Source organism: Panthera pardus, unplaced genomic scaffold (assembly GCF_024362965.1).
Source record: "Panthera pardus isolate Hobbes unplaced genomic scaffold, ASM2436296v1 HiC_scaffold_20, whole genome shotgun sequence".
Lineage (NCBI taxonomy): Eukaryota > Metazoa > Chordata > Mammalia > Carnivora > Felidae > Panthera > Panthera pardus.
Genome location: NW_026526766.1, coordinates 8,208,324 through 8,223,377, shown reverse-complemented (window position 1 = coordinate 8,223,377; position 15,054 = coordinate 8,208,324). Strand labels below are relative to the sequence as shown.

Genomic DNA, 15,054 nt, shown 5'->3' with positions numbered 1-15,054 from the left:
ACCTGGCTGGCTCAGTCATGGAGCATGCAACTACTGATCTCGGGGTCGCAAGTTCAAGCCCCACATTGAGCACAGAGATTGCTTTAAAGAAAAAAAAACAAAAAAAAAAAAAAAAAAAAAAAAAAAACAACTGTGCCAGAGTTACTGGTAGTTACTAGCAAGAAGGGAGAGGGACCCCCATAGCTTTGGGAATGCAAAGAAGGAATAGTTGTGCTGAGGGGAAGGCAAAGGGAGGAAGCAAAGGAAGGAAGCAGGTTTGGGGCCGATCCCAGGTGCATTCCTTACTACCTGAACCACTCAGGCAAACTCCTCAGATGCCCTGAATTTATGGAAGCTTTCACAGTAAACCCAGAGTAACCCGACAGGCTGACTGTGAAATGAAATGACACTGTAGAGCAAGCCCTGGACATGCAGTGACTAATATTACTACCATGACCCGTGGAAGGAAACATAAAAAAGGAAACGTAAAAAGACAAAAGCTGAAATAAACCATATTCCCTCACCTGAGGGCAACCTTTGGGTTTATTTTAGAAGAGTTATCTCTAACATTTTTTTTTCTATTAGCTAATCTTGGCATTAAGTCAACTTTTTTTTTTTATCGAAAGAGAAAAAAAATAGTGTGAATATCCTTAGGACTGACTCCATTTTCCCCCAATAAGAGGAAAAAAAAAAAAAAAAAGACTTATTAGTTACAAGCCATGTGAGTTGCAGCTTGTACGTATTTTTGTTTTTGTTGTTCTGTCATTTATTTATGGCTTGTGATTTATATTGTACTCATGCCCAGAGGCACATTGGCATGTTTTGTAAACTACCAAATAAACAGCTATATTCCAGATCCGTTTGTATGAAGGTGAAAGCAAACATTAAAAAAAAAAAAGATTAGGGAAAACAAGCTGGATTGAGAAGGGGACTGGAGAGTGGGAGGGGCACTTTGAAAAACTAACATAATTATTATTAATCTGCCAATCCACACTTAAATCCAAGGTCAGACCTGCCCACCACCACCCCCCCCCCCCCCGCCCCACCCCGCAGTTGTCAGTTACAAAGAAATTACTTTGCTGATCATCAGCTTGGAGTCCTCCCCAGACAGATGATGTGTTTGTACGAGATCTACGTGTGATTTCTCACGAGGTTCTTTTCTTGAACTCCAACCAGTAATTACAAGGCGGACTAGTAAGCTTACTGACCCACCTCTCATTCTCTTAGAAACTCACCAGAAGCCAGAATACACTTGTTCATCTGGTTTATTAGAGAATGCTGCAGAAGGAATAAAAGGGATGATGCCCAAAAGTGCATCAGTGTATGTTTCAGTAACACACCCACACTCTTCACTCCTCGCACACCTAGAAGGAAGTCGCGGCCCCAGCTCACATCAATGCTCCCATCCAGGGGCCACAGTGTCTGTAGATTCCGAATAATAGCTGATATTTATTCATGGCTCCACACGCACCCTCATTTGTACATATCACATACTTGCAGATTTACCTTTAGGCTGGTATTAGCACCAGTCCACATTCTGAAGGGCAGTGCTGGCCAACCTTCATCCAGCATCATCATTCGATTTCTCCCAAGATCTCCGGTGATGCCCAGGCTGCCCGTGGTCCACGCTCACGGTATCTCGCTTCTCACCTTGGGAGGCGTTGCGGCCAAAGGCAGGCTGCAGGTTAAAACGTGCAGCAGCTGCGGAGGAAGCTGACAAACCACATGCAAATGATGGGGGGGGGGGTGTCACTGTCGCATTCAGTCGCAAGTGAATGGGATTTGCCACAGACATTTTAAACTGTTTCCACATCCTTCCGAAGCTGTAATAACAGCTTGTTTGTCTTTTCGGGGCCGGGGCGGGGCGGAGGGGGGGGGGGGCCGGGATGTTGACACAAAATTTCCAGAGGGGTCAGATGAGGAAGAGGGGTATTGTCTTCAAGAGCCCTAACTCCATGCTTGTAAGCCAACCAATCAGCCCCTCCCTTTGATCCCTATGCAATGGCTGCATGGGCATCTGAAGGAGGGTATGAGAAGCCCTTCCTTTCACCTCCTCCCCAGCTCTTTGAAGTCCTCCTCTGCAAAGTGAGGGTGGGAACTTGCATATAAAAGCAAGGGTCCAGCCCGGGCAAGTCACCCCTGACCACCTGCCCCCCCATTCTCTGCGGGCACCTCTTTTCTTTCAGAACACTCACCGGAGATTATAACTGTATACGTAGGGGGGCTGTGCGCGTGAGGATTTAATCGTCTCTCTCCCCGACCCTACTGGAAACCCCACAAGCACCAGTTCCGCTCACTGTTCGAATCCACGATGCCGAACCCAGCTCCTGGTTCTTAGCGGACACTCAGAAAATATTTATTCAGTGAATGACTGCATTTGGCCCATGGTAAAAGTTCAGTGAATGTCGATTTACAACATGGATATATACGCAATATTCGGTGCAATCGGAATGAGACGTGCAGAGGAGGGAGGCATCCTTAATAATTAGGAATCTGAATCGGACACCAGAACTGGCTACAAAGTGAACACGGCATTTGCAGGGGACTCTGAGGTTTGTCGCGGCAACCAAAGCCAAGACTGTCAACGCTTGTGCGTCAGAGCTGGGTCTTTACTTCCTAGTGAAAAATGGCTGAGCCGCTGGTCTCTTGGGTCCTCCCTGTTTGTTTAAGAATCTACTTCGTCTCTGATTCCTGCAAATGAATTGCCTGTTGCTTCTGAGTTCTCCTTCCTAATGGGAAATTTAAATCAGTGATAAGCAAGGAACCTTAGCATTTACAAGCACAATGCGGATTTGCAGCTCAAATAGCTCCTGTGGGTGTGCCAGATTTGGCAAATTTATAATGATGGTCTGGGGAGGGGCGGGGAAGTGCTCAATTAGGTTGCCAAGAACACTGACACCCAGAAAGCCTACACATTTTTACCTTTCAAGGATCCAAATTAATTTTTGGTATGAGGACATTATTAGTGTGACAGCGTTACTGTGCAAGTTAAAAGTAGGACTTGCCTAATAGGACAGAGACACTCTATCATTGAGCTCTTCGTCGAGGGCCACCGAGCGAGTGTTTTCTGGGAAGAAAGAGAAATACACAGCTGAGTCCCTGAGGCGGAAGTGGGACAAGGAGCCAACGTATACAAACTAATTGCAGACAATAAAAATACATCTTCAGACAATTTTTTTTATATACGCATAAATGCAAAGTAGGCCATTTTAGACAGCTCTCCCAAGCTTTGCTGTCAGATCTAAACCGGCAGCGCTTGCCCTGCTTGTCGAATACCGCGTTAGCTTGGAAAGCTTTCAAAATAAAGCCAGATCCTCTGTATTTCGCACGAAGGGTCTACTCTCCTTCTGCCATTAAGTGTTATACTTGGGAAGTTATGAAGAAAAGGCTGCAGAGGTAAGATCTCTGGATGTGTATGCGTGTAGTTTTCGGTTTACTATGGTGCAGAGACAGGGGTCCAGGTCAGCACATGTGGCCCTACTCTCACACCTGTTAACCTCTCTATGCCCCAATTGCCCCCCCCCTTACAAGAGGGGGATATAACAAAGCTAACCTCGGAAAGTAACGGCCAGGGTTATCTTCTTAATCTTTATTTACTTGCGCTGATTTATTTTTTTAAAGCTTTTACTTATTTAATTTTTTTTTTCAATGTTTATTCTTGAGAGAGAGACACAGAGCATGAGCAGGGGAGGGTCAGAGAGAGAGGGAGACCCAGAATCAGAAGCAGGCTCCAGGCTCTGAACTGTGAGCACAGAGCCCGACGCGGGTCTCAAACTCACAGACTGCGAGATCATGACCTGAGCCCAAGTCGGACACCCAACCGACTGAGCCACCCAGTCGCCCCTGCTTGCACTGATTTAAGAATCGTGTTCTGAGTGCCTGAGTGGCTCAGTCAGTTGAGCGTCCCACTCTTGATTTCAGTTCAGGTCATGATCTCACAATTCATGGGTTCAAGCTCTGCCTGGGGCTCCGGGCGGGCAGTGTGGAGCCTGCTTGGGATTCTCTCTCTCTCTCTCTCTCTCTGCCCGTCCCCTGCTCTCACTCTCTCTCTCTCTCTCTCTCTCTCTCTCTGTCTCGGTCTCTCTCTGTCAAAAATAAACAAACTTAAGAAAAATAAAAATAAAATTTATTTCCATTCCCCAATAGCCATAGTTCCATAGCATACGCATGAGGTCTGGCAATAGGAATAATATATGCAAATGTGCCTAGTAATACTAAGAACTCCACCAAGAATTTTATTAATGTTATTCTATATACCTTCACAAGGAAGGAAGGCACAAGGAGGCTGGCCATTGGCAGAAACAGCCCCAAACGGTCACCTGAGAGCCCGAGCCGCCCACAGGTTTGCTCTGCCCACGCCTCCTTAGCCCTTTCCGAGTGGGCGATGTTCAGCACTTTGCATTGACCTTCAGGAGTACCTGCCAATTATCTCCCCCGGGTACCAGCTAAGAGGGGCTGCGCTCTAGAGTAGCTGCAATCTTGCTCTTTAAAAATAGAAAACCACTTTAACTTGTGTAGGCTTAACACAAATGGGGACAGAGAACTACCTCGACCTTAGTACATTCGGATTTTTCCTCCTCCGTATCTTGAAACAATCTGGTTTTTTCTTCAAGTAAGAACCTGTTTCTCTGAACATCAGAAATGAAGTGGCCAGATAGCACATTTAATTGGTAAACCAATTATACATATAAATGAATAATTACTTTCCTAGTTTTTTAGGCATAGTACTACAATGGAGAGAAATCCTTAGCCTTGAGGATAATTTGATTTTTCAATTTGCAAATATCCCTTAGTGCACAAGCTAGAAGCCACCAAGTCACCAAAAACAAAGGAAATACAAATGCTTTTTAGACTTAAGGTCAGATGTTCAAGTTCGATTTGGAAAATGTGAAATAAAAATCTAAAGAGAATCTTTTTTTGCGCTTTGTAGAATCACAAAAGATTTTAAAAGTTGTGATGGGTAAGCATTCTGCTCGTTGATGATGGTTCGGTACATTGGGAAGTTTCTTTGGAGGATAGCATCTATCAAACTATCTATCTCATTACTCATCAATTCCACTTCTAAAAATGGACTACAGACTGAAAGCTCATGAGGAAGCCCGATTTTTAAGGTCAAAATCTAAGCAATCTTTACAAATTTCCTCTGAAATCCCTTCCATACCCCTTAAGTACAGCCTACCCTCTGGAGTTCGATTATAATCTGCATATAAGAAATATGTAAATGTTAGAGATACATATGTAAAATGTAACTTTACAGTATTTTTGTTTTTAATGTTTATTTATTTTTGAGACAGAGAGAGACACAGCATGAATGGGGGAGGGTCAGAGAGAGAGGGAGACACAGAATCTGAAACGGGCTCCAGGCTCTGAGCCGTCAGCACAGAGCCCGACGCGGGGCTCGAACCCACAGACTGCGAGATCGTGACCTGAGCTGAAGTCGGACGCTTAACCGACTGAGCCACCCAGGCGCCCCAATAATTTTACGGTATTTTCAGCAACAAAGGATGATGAGACCGGTCACTCTATCTGCGTTAAAAAGACAAAGCTGAGCTTCTTGAGGATTGTAGTAAAATAAACAAAGGGGAATTATGCACAAGCACATTGCCTCTGCCTAACAGCAGATTGCCGAGCTTCCTTGGGTCGTTTTTGTTGTTTGTGTTGGAAAGCACGGAGTTCCGGGCTTGGGGCTTTTCACGGGTGTGAGCAGACCGGATTTCAGCGGTGCTAGCCTGGCCACTTGATGGGTCGATGGGACGGTTTGTCGGTTGGATACTGAGGCGAGTCTATTGGCCTGAGTCTTGTCCCTGATTGGCTGGCTTCCAGAAGGCCAGGTTGATTGCTTGGCTTGTAAAAACACGTTCACAAGGTGGATCCTTTGGTTTAAAATGAGTTCCGATGGCTCCTCATTATCGTGGCTGCAGGGCAATCCGCCTTTTCCAAAATTTGTGGCAGTTTTTTCATTACTAGTTGAGCTCACACAAATGCCCTTTGCTGCAACTCCATTTCATAATCACGCAAGTGCAGATGTGTAGACAAGGATATTCTCTGTAAACAACTGGAACGAGGTGATTACATAATTTGGTAATTCTTCCTGTGGAGTACAACATAACTGGTTTTTTTTTTTTTTAATGTTTATTTATTTTTGGAGGAGAGAGACAGAGCGTGAGTGGGGGAGGGGCAGAGAGAGAGGGAGACCCAGAATCGGAAGCAGGCTCCAGGCTCCGAGCTGTCAGCACAGAGCCCGACGCCGGGCTCGAACTCACAGACTGTGAGATCACGACCTGAGCCGAAGTTGGATGCTTAACCGACTGAGCCACCCAGGCGCCCCAACATAACTGTTTTTAAGGAAGGAAGCTAGATGTACTGATGCCCAACAATCTCCACGATGTGGTAGTGAGTGAAGAAAAAGCAAAGTCTGTGACAGGTGTTTACTATAGACACAGAACTCTCTGGAAGGGGAAGAAAGAAACTGATAAAGAGTATTTGCCACAGGAGAGAGAAACCCGGAGCCCTTGGGTGGGAAGAATAGAGACCCTTTCATTAGAAAGTCAGCATTCAAAAGCGAGAAATTTTGGGCTCCAAATCCCATTCTCTTTCCACGTGGCCCACCAATCTCCTGTCCTGCACCTCATGGTTCAGACTGCTCGCAGAAGGGCACCCCCAACGCAGTCCATAAAGTGTCTTTAAGGACGCATCACATAACACCGTCAGCCCGAATCCCCCTCTTCTCTATTCATTCCTAACTATTTGCTTTGTTCGATGGTTTGTTCAAGGTTTGGCAAGCCTGGGCGACCAGCCTACCTAGGGCTCATCCTGAGGCCAAACTGTCCTGCCAGGGGATCACACTAGGTGAGGAGTGGCGCTCCCAGCATGACCTGCGGCCCACAGGCAGCCGGAAGAAGGTGCTACAAGAACAAAATATTCACACCGCTGTGTGTGTTTCCTCTCTCGGATGGGGGTGGGTGGATTAAGTAGGTAGATTTATACATTTTTATCTGACTCCCCACAGTGACCCAGGTACTCCACGGGTGCTGTGAAAAAGCAGAAACTACGTACAAGTAAAATGAAGCAAGTACAAGTCAGCAAGCCCGTGCATCCGGGGACAATTATTGTTAACATTTTGAGGCACATACTCTAGATATTTTTCTCTCTACCGCTACAGACGTTTAAATTTGCTTTTATTTTTATCTTTTTACATTTTTTTTTAACGTGTATTTATTTTTGAGAGACAGAGACAGAGCAGGAGCAGGGGAGGGGCTGGGAGAGGGGGAGACACAGAATCCGAAGCAGGCTCCGGGCTCCGAGCTGTCAGCACATGTTGGGCTCGATGTTGGGCTCGAACCCACAAACCGAGAGATCGTGCCCCGAGCCAAAGTCGGATGCTTAACCGACTGAGCCACCCAGGCGCCCCTAAATTTGCTTTTTTAATTTATATGGGATTCAGTGGTATATCATAAAGGTTGAGGACTTTTTGTCATTTTGTTCCTAATCGTAGCAAAGACTTCTTCACTGTGTGCATCTCACCCAGTGTCGGATGTGTGGTCCACCATGGGGCTCCCTCATCTGCATTTAGCTACCTCGTTACATCCTTTCTCTGTGGCCGGGTGCTTTCACCCAAGAAAGAATTCACTGAAGACTGAAACTGGGTGCACTGGGATTGGTTGGGTCAATATGCAAAGGCTGGCTTGAAGCCTGTTGAACCGGATTAGAGGCTTTTGAAGTGAAGACCCCAGATGACCCCAAGTGCCTTGGTGACGGGGGCGGGGGCTTCAGTCCAGGCTGAGGGCTTGTGGCCAGCTGCGAAGTTCAAAAAGTTCATAGTTCCTCCCATAAAGATATGCATAAGCGTCTCCTCCCTTATGGCCTACAGATCCTATCTTATCTTGTTTTACTTTACTTTTCAAGTTTATTTATTTATTTTGAGGAATAGGGGACGGGGGAGAGGGAGAGGAGAATCCCAAGCAGGCTTTGCACCATCAGCGCAGAGCCTGATGCAGGGATTGGACCCATGAACCGTGAGATCGTGACCTGACCCCAAATCAAGAGTCGGATGTCTAACCGAGCCACCCGGGTGCCCCGGGGCAGACCCTATTTTAGAAGACGCTCTCTCAGCTAGGCTTACCCATTCCAGTTTGAAATCTCTTTTTACGGTGCCCTCTGATGGAGGAGTTTTGTTGTTGTAGCTGTTTATAATGTAGGCAGGAGTCTAGGTGTGCTTTGGAAAGTGGCATCTGATTGCTTTTCAAAGAAGACTCCCTTGGTCTTGAAAATATCATCCATGCAGGCCCTCTGGTGACCCAGATGAAAACAAGAGCCACCGTGTTTTTGTTTCGGACTGAGAAGTTACCTTCAGTGTTGTAAACGGACTTGAGAGAGGCAGGCATCTAGTTCAACATTATACATTCTGTGGTAGCTTCAGTTCGATTATTCTAGGCAGAGGCGAAGTTTGCCCTACCAAATCAGGCTTCAGTCTGAACGGTGGCTAGATTCGGCTGCTCAGGCTGCCGTGCTAAAACGCCACAGGCTGGGCGGACAAAGGAAATGTATTTTCTCACAGTTCTGGAGGCTAGCAGTCCAAGGTCAAGGTTCCAGCTGATGTGATGTCTGATGAGGACTCTCCTCCTGGCTCAGAGATGGCCACCTCCTTGGGGCCACGTCCTCACATGGCTTTTTCTTCAGTGTATGCACGTGGGCAGAGACAGCAAGGGAGCTCGCTTGGTATCTTTGAAAGAAGACTTTGGCTGTCTCCATTTTGACCTGAAACTTTTTAGCTGGGTTCTTCTCTCCAGAGTGTCACCTGCCCCAGGCGGAAGAACCAACAGGAACCTGTCAAGCGATGAGGACTGCCCTGAGCCAGCAACACCAGCCCCGACTGACTGCACGGCAAGCATCGATTTGACCTTCGCTGCCTACCTGCTTGCACCCGACCTGCCCACCTCTGTCCCACATGTTCCTTATACAAACCTGGAAGTATCTTCGGCATTCTGGAAAGACAGTCTTTGACAGGTGAGTCCCCGGTCTTCCCCGGGGCCGGCCTCGCCTTTGGATTTGGTCAGCAGCAGGTGGCCAAATCTGGTCTGTTTGGGCCCCTCCCCCACCCACCCAGAGCCGGATGTTCTTGCACCCCTGCTCTGCAGCTGTATCTTTTCTTACAAGGGCATTAATCCTATCAGAGGAGGGCCCCACTCTTAGGACTTCATTTAACCTGAATGACTTCCTTAGAGGCCCCATCTCCACATACAGCCATACTGGGCAAAGGACACAGACCTCCAGTCCAGAAAAGCCCGGATGCCCGCCTGATGGTGGCATTTAAGACTGACTAGCCCTTGGGGGGGTAATGTTAACCTGTCCGGGGGCCTTGCCCGGATAAGGGAGATTATGCTCTGAGAGCGGACATAAAGCTCCTCACAAAATTGGAGGGGGTTCTTCCCACCTGTCATGGTCAGGGAGAAGCAGCTGTGTAAGGCCGTAAAATAGAAGCGATGCCTTTATTTTCTACAAGCCCCTCAGCACCTGGGGACATGCTGGGTGCTGAACAAGGGTTTGGGGTGTTACCACCACGGTGAAGAGCTCCGGTTCCCAGTCAGCCGAATGCAAATCCCAACCTCATCTCTTATCTGCTGTCTAGGGACTGTCCCAACAGAGCCCGGCACAACAATTATCTATGCGCGTCATGACATGAAAGAAATTAGGAACCACTAATTGGGTTTCCTCGTCTCTAAAAGGGAGCTTAGCACTTAGCGTGGCCGCAATTGGTTCACTGACTTCCTCCATCTTTTCCGCTAAGTGTTGAGTCTACCGGGACCTCAGTTTCATCATCATTCTACGATGATGAAGAAAGGGAGTGAGACCAAATCACAGCCAGGGTTCTTTTTAACCCCGCAATGCTGCCACAATCACTGGATTGAAGAGAAACCATCTTCCCACCGTGTTTAGGCGAACGTGTCAGAAACGCTTTTACCACCCACCCCCAGTATAGGGGGCAGCAAGCGGACAGCCAGGGCCAGCGTCCCCTGTACAATAGAGAGGGTCCACCATGAGTTTATAACCTCATAAGTGATTGACCAGAGGTAAAAAAAAAAAAAAAAAAAAAAAATTGAATTGTTACTAACTCTAAGACCAGCTAGGTTTCATGACTACTCAGATCGTTCACGCATTCACTCACTGTTCTGCAGTGATATATGGGCCTTTACGAAAGGCCAAATTACTTGGGCACCTGGTGGCTCAGTCGGTCAAGCGTCCGACTCTTGATTTCTACTCAAGTCACGATCTCAAAGTCTTAAGATTGAGCCCCGTGTCAGGCTCCGCGCTGGATGTGGAACCTGCTTAAGAGTCTCCTTCTCCCTATTCCTCTGCCCCTCCCCTGCTCACGTGTGTGTGCTCTCCTTCACCCTCTCTAAAGAACAAGTCCAAATTCCTTGACCTGCCGATGCTTACAGTGGAGGAAGTAGTCAATAAACAAACAATACAGAATATGGATGTACGAAGTACTATGGGATAAATGAAACAGGGTGAGGGAGATGGGGAATGCCAGTAACACTAGATGGCTTCTCTGATGACATCTGAGCGGAGACTGAAGGTGGGTGACAGTCACAGTGTCCCAGACAGTATCAGGGGAATAGGTTCCATGACAAATCTTAACGTCCACAGGATTAGCGCTTATAATTTAAAAGACACTAAGAAGAGGGGCGCCTGGGTGGCTCAGTTGGTTAAGCGTCCGACTCCTGATTTTGGCTCAGGTCATGATCTCACAGTTGGTGAGTTTGAGCCCCATGTCAGGCTCTGTGCTGACAGGGTGGAGCCTCCTTGGGATTCTTTCCCCCCTCTCTGCCCCTCCCCCGCTTACACTTTCTCTCTCTCAAAAGTTAATAGAACTTTTTTAAAAAGACCCTAAGAGTACACATACACATTTCCTACATATGAGTAAAGTTTAAATAATACTAAAATAAAACAGACGTTGAAACACCCACCACCTAGCTTGCTAAAAAATATTGGCCAGTAACTAAGAGAACCCTCACACAAGTCTTTAATGTTTACATTATTTTGTAAAAGAAGTTTTAAAGAAGAATGTTAGAGGGCAAGAGAGAAATAGCCAAGTTATATTGCTAAATGAAAGAGGCAGGTGAAAAACAGCCTTTACAGCTTCTGTTCAGGCCAGAACCCAAGATGGCCACACTCTTGTTGAGAAACAATGGCGATCATTGCTTCCGTGCCTACTTTAGTCCTTGACTCTGTATCAGAAATGCTGTTCCTTTGGAAACCACAGCCAAAAAAAAAATAGATGGAGTGGTTCTGGAATAAGAGCACAGGATCAAACGGTCCTTTGTCTCCCCATATCACTTTCCCCAGCTGGTCTCTTCCCATGGTGATGCCTTACTGCCACAGCGGCCAGGAGAATGGCCTTGTTTGCAGGGGTCTCTCTTTGGCTTATCAGCTCTTTTGCTGATATGAGTATCATTTGGAACTTGTGAGGTCCCTGTGTCTGGGGAAGCACTAATACACACGGCCAAGTTCGCATCCATTTTCCCTCTTATGCATCACACCTGGAATGAGATCAGACACCCGATGTGGGACCCAGAAAAAGACCTAAAGGTACCCCAATTATACAAGTCTGGAACCGCTATCTTTTTTAAACATTATTTTAATGTTTATTTATTTTTGTGAGAGAGAGAGAGCAGGGAAAGGAGAGAGAGAGAGGGGGAGAGAGAGAATCTCAAGCAGTCTCTGTGCTGTCAGCGCAGAGCCCAGTTTGGGGCTTGAATGCACAAACCATGAGCTCATGACCTGAGCTGGAGTCAGACACCCAACGGACTGAGCCACCCAGCCGGCCCCAGAACGGTCGTCTCGATGACCGTGTTATGCTCTGTAGGACCGGCCGCTATGTAAAGAGCTGAAGATTCTAACATCTCCTCCCTACAGATTATGGCACCGACCTGTCTCCTGCCTGTCCCTCTCATCTGCAGCTAGGGCAGAGCTCTCCTGGTCTGCGTAGACCTTTTGTGCTTGCAGATCCCCTTGAGGCTCAGCATCGGGAGAGTGCCTTCTAGAAGCCACAGTGGTGGAGTAGGGCCCAGTTTTCCCCTTGCTTCTAAAGATGGTGATGGGGTCCAGACTGTGCCAAAATAAGGTACCTTGACATACTGAGTATTTTCAGCTGAAGAAATGTGAGAAACAGCCCTCACTACTGGTGAGGAAGATAGGAAGGCAGAAGCTTGCCCAGTATATATAACATGCAAATGGCAGGCGGAGGGCCATGACTTGACATTTGGCCGCCATCTTGCCAGGCATGCTGGCAAACATTTTCTTCTTTATCCCACCACACTAACCCTGTAGATTTGATACTCATTATATCTAAGGAAACCACCTGTTAGAAATGGGTTTTTGTTCCTCCCATGACACATATAGTCCAGGAATCAGCTTCATGCTTCTCTACCCTTGACCTGGGTGTTTGATAGTAAACATATGTAGAGTTTTTCTCTGAAGTTTTTCTCTGAAGTTGACTATGTTGTATAGGTGGAGAACGATTCTGGAATCGTCGAGAGAGGTAAACTATGACTTTGGAAAAAACAAAGAAAGTACATATAAGGGATAAATTTGAACAAACATTTCCTGAATGATATAGTAATAATTACGAATCATGGTTTTCTTTTACAAGCAAAATTACAATACACTAATATATCAATTGTAACATATAGTTTTGAAGGTAACGAGTGGAGTTAAATTGTCCTAAGGCCCATGTGTTATCTAGGAAGCAAGTACAAGTATTAACACTTTTTAAATCTTGACTCTATGTATATAATAATAATAATATATAAAAGTGCCTCAGTGGCTCAGTTGGTTAAGTGTCTGTCTCTTGATTTCCACTCAGGTCATGATCTCGTGGTTCATGGGATCAAGCCCCACGTCAGGCTCTGTGCTGACAGTGCGTACCCTGCTTGGGGTCCTCCCTCCCCCCCCCTCTCTGCCCCTCCCCTGCTTTCTCTCTCTCTTCTCTCAAAATAAATACGTAAATTTAAAACACCAAATAACGTATATTACATATCATATCATGTGCTATAATACATACTATTTCTTTCAAGAACCAATAAAAGAATAGCAAAAGAGTACATAACTTTCTTAACCAGCAGAAAGGAAAATGGAATGATAGAAATTAGCCAGTCCAACTGAAGGGACAAACCAAGGGAAAAAAAACAGGATGGGGAGGGCAAATAAAGGGTCAAATAAGATGGTGGAGGAAACCTAATGATGTCAGCAATTGTACCAACTGTAAACAGTCCCCACGCTCCAGACAGCAGGAAAAACACGGTGTCCAAAAACTCCAACTTTAATCTATTTACGAGAAAAACATCGAAAACATTAAAATATGTAAAAGTAGGAGGTAAAATGATGAAAAAAGGGTAAGCCCCAAAACACTGGTGCATCTAGATCAATTTCAGACCAGAAAGATTCCCGAGCAAAATGGCGCACGGAAGATGCGCGGTCACTTCGTGACGGTGAAAGACCCCGTCCCCAAAGCGGAGAAAATAATTGCAAATGGTTGCGCTCAGAACAACATTGCCTATAAATTAATTCATTAAATAATCATAGAATAACTGTAAGGGGAAATTGACAATCGGAGGGAGGGATGAAAATTCACTTGAGTCCCTTACAGAACCAGCAGACAAAACGTGCCAGGACGGATACTGAAAACACAAACGATCAGCTACCAACTTGAGCAAAATCCGTGTGCATTGCTGACTACCACCCATTTTTGACGGCATGCACGCTACTGGGGGAAACCGACTACGTACCAGGTCACAAAGTAAACCTACGCAAGTCTCGAAAGATGGAAATCCTACAGAATTATTCACTGACAGCAATGTAGTGAAGGGAAAAGCAATCGCAACATGACAACCAGAAAAAGCTCGTACCTGGGGAAAATATGACGCAGACTTCCAAGGTGTCCATGGGTTAATCAGGAAATGATCATAAACTAAACAATGTTTAGAAAGGAATGACTACACACACATATCAAAATGTCCCGGAATATCTTTATGCCAAGAGAGTGAAAGACTTAGACAAAATGGAAAATTTCCTTAAAAAAAAACAAAAACAAAAAACTTACCAAAACCGATTTACAAAAGAATTAAAACCCTGAGTCATCACATAACCATTAAATAAATCGAGCCAGTCATTTAAAATCTCCCCCAAAAGAATGGGGGCATCTGGGTGGCTCAGTCAGTTAAGCACCCGGTCATGATCTCACAGTTCATGAGTTTGAGCCCCACATCGGGTTCCACGCTGATGGTGCAGAGCCTGCTTGGGATTCTCTCTCTCCCTCCCTCTCTATGCCCCTTCCACGTGTGTGCTCTCTCTCTCGTTCTCTCTCTCTCTCTCTCTAAAATAAGTTAATAAACTTTAAAAAATAAGAAAAATAAAAAAATAAAATAAAATCTTCCTTAAAAGGAAACTCTAGGTCCAGGCGGCTTCGTTGGTTAAGTCTACCAAGCATTCCAGAAACAAATTTAAAAAACAAGATAGGGGGAATGATGGAGCAGCATTACTAAAAGAAAACATATCTGGGAAATATGTACAGAGAAGAAAGACAGAAGTTAGTATATGAGTTCCTGTGCCGCACCTGAGAGGCCCTTCAAAAGAGTTCCTTATTTGCTTTCCTAGCAGTCCAGAAGGCAAGACTGGAATCCCAGGGAAAAATCATTCCCCTCCAGCGTAATTATAGCCAGGACCGACCAAGCCTATCCCCCTGAGCTGCCACGGGGACAGTGGGAGAGGGCTGCAGACCCCCCACAGGCGTGTCCCCTCACGCCCGGCCTCCGACAGAGTTCACTGGGGGGGCCCTGAACTCGTGTGTTAGCTCATTTAATCCTCACACACCACTGTGCTGTGGGTCCCGTTCGTAGCTTGATTTTACAAATGATGAAACTGCCCTTCAGAAAAGTGACCTTCCTGGTCACATAGTTAGCAGACGGCGTGGCCGGGACGGAAGACAGGCAGGCCGCTGGGAAACTCAAACCCTTCACTCTTCCGCAACGATAATCCGACGGCGCTCAGCCTCCCAGCGAGATCTGTCGGGGG

General features: G+C 46.1%; 1 pseudogene; it reads left to right on the top strand.

Annotated features, from left to right (window-relative positions):
• Window positions 1–11,145: 11,145 nt before the first annotated feature.
• On the top strand, window positions 11,146–11,865 carry LOC109275570 (succinate dehydrogenase cytochrome b560 subunit, mitochondrial-like; annotated as a pseudogene).
• The last annotated feature ends 3,189 nt before the right edge of the window (window positions 11,866–15,054 follow it).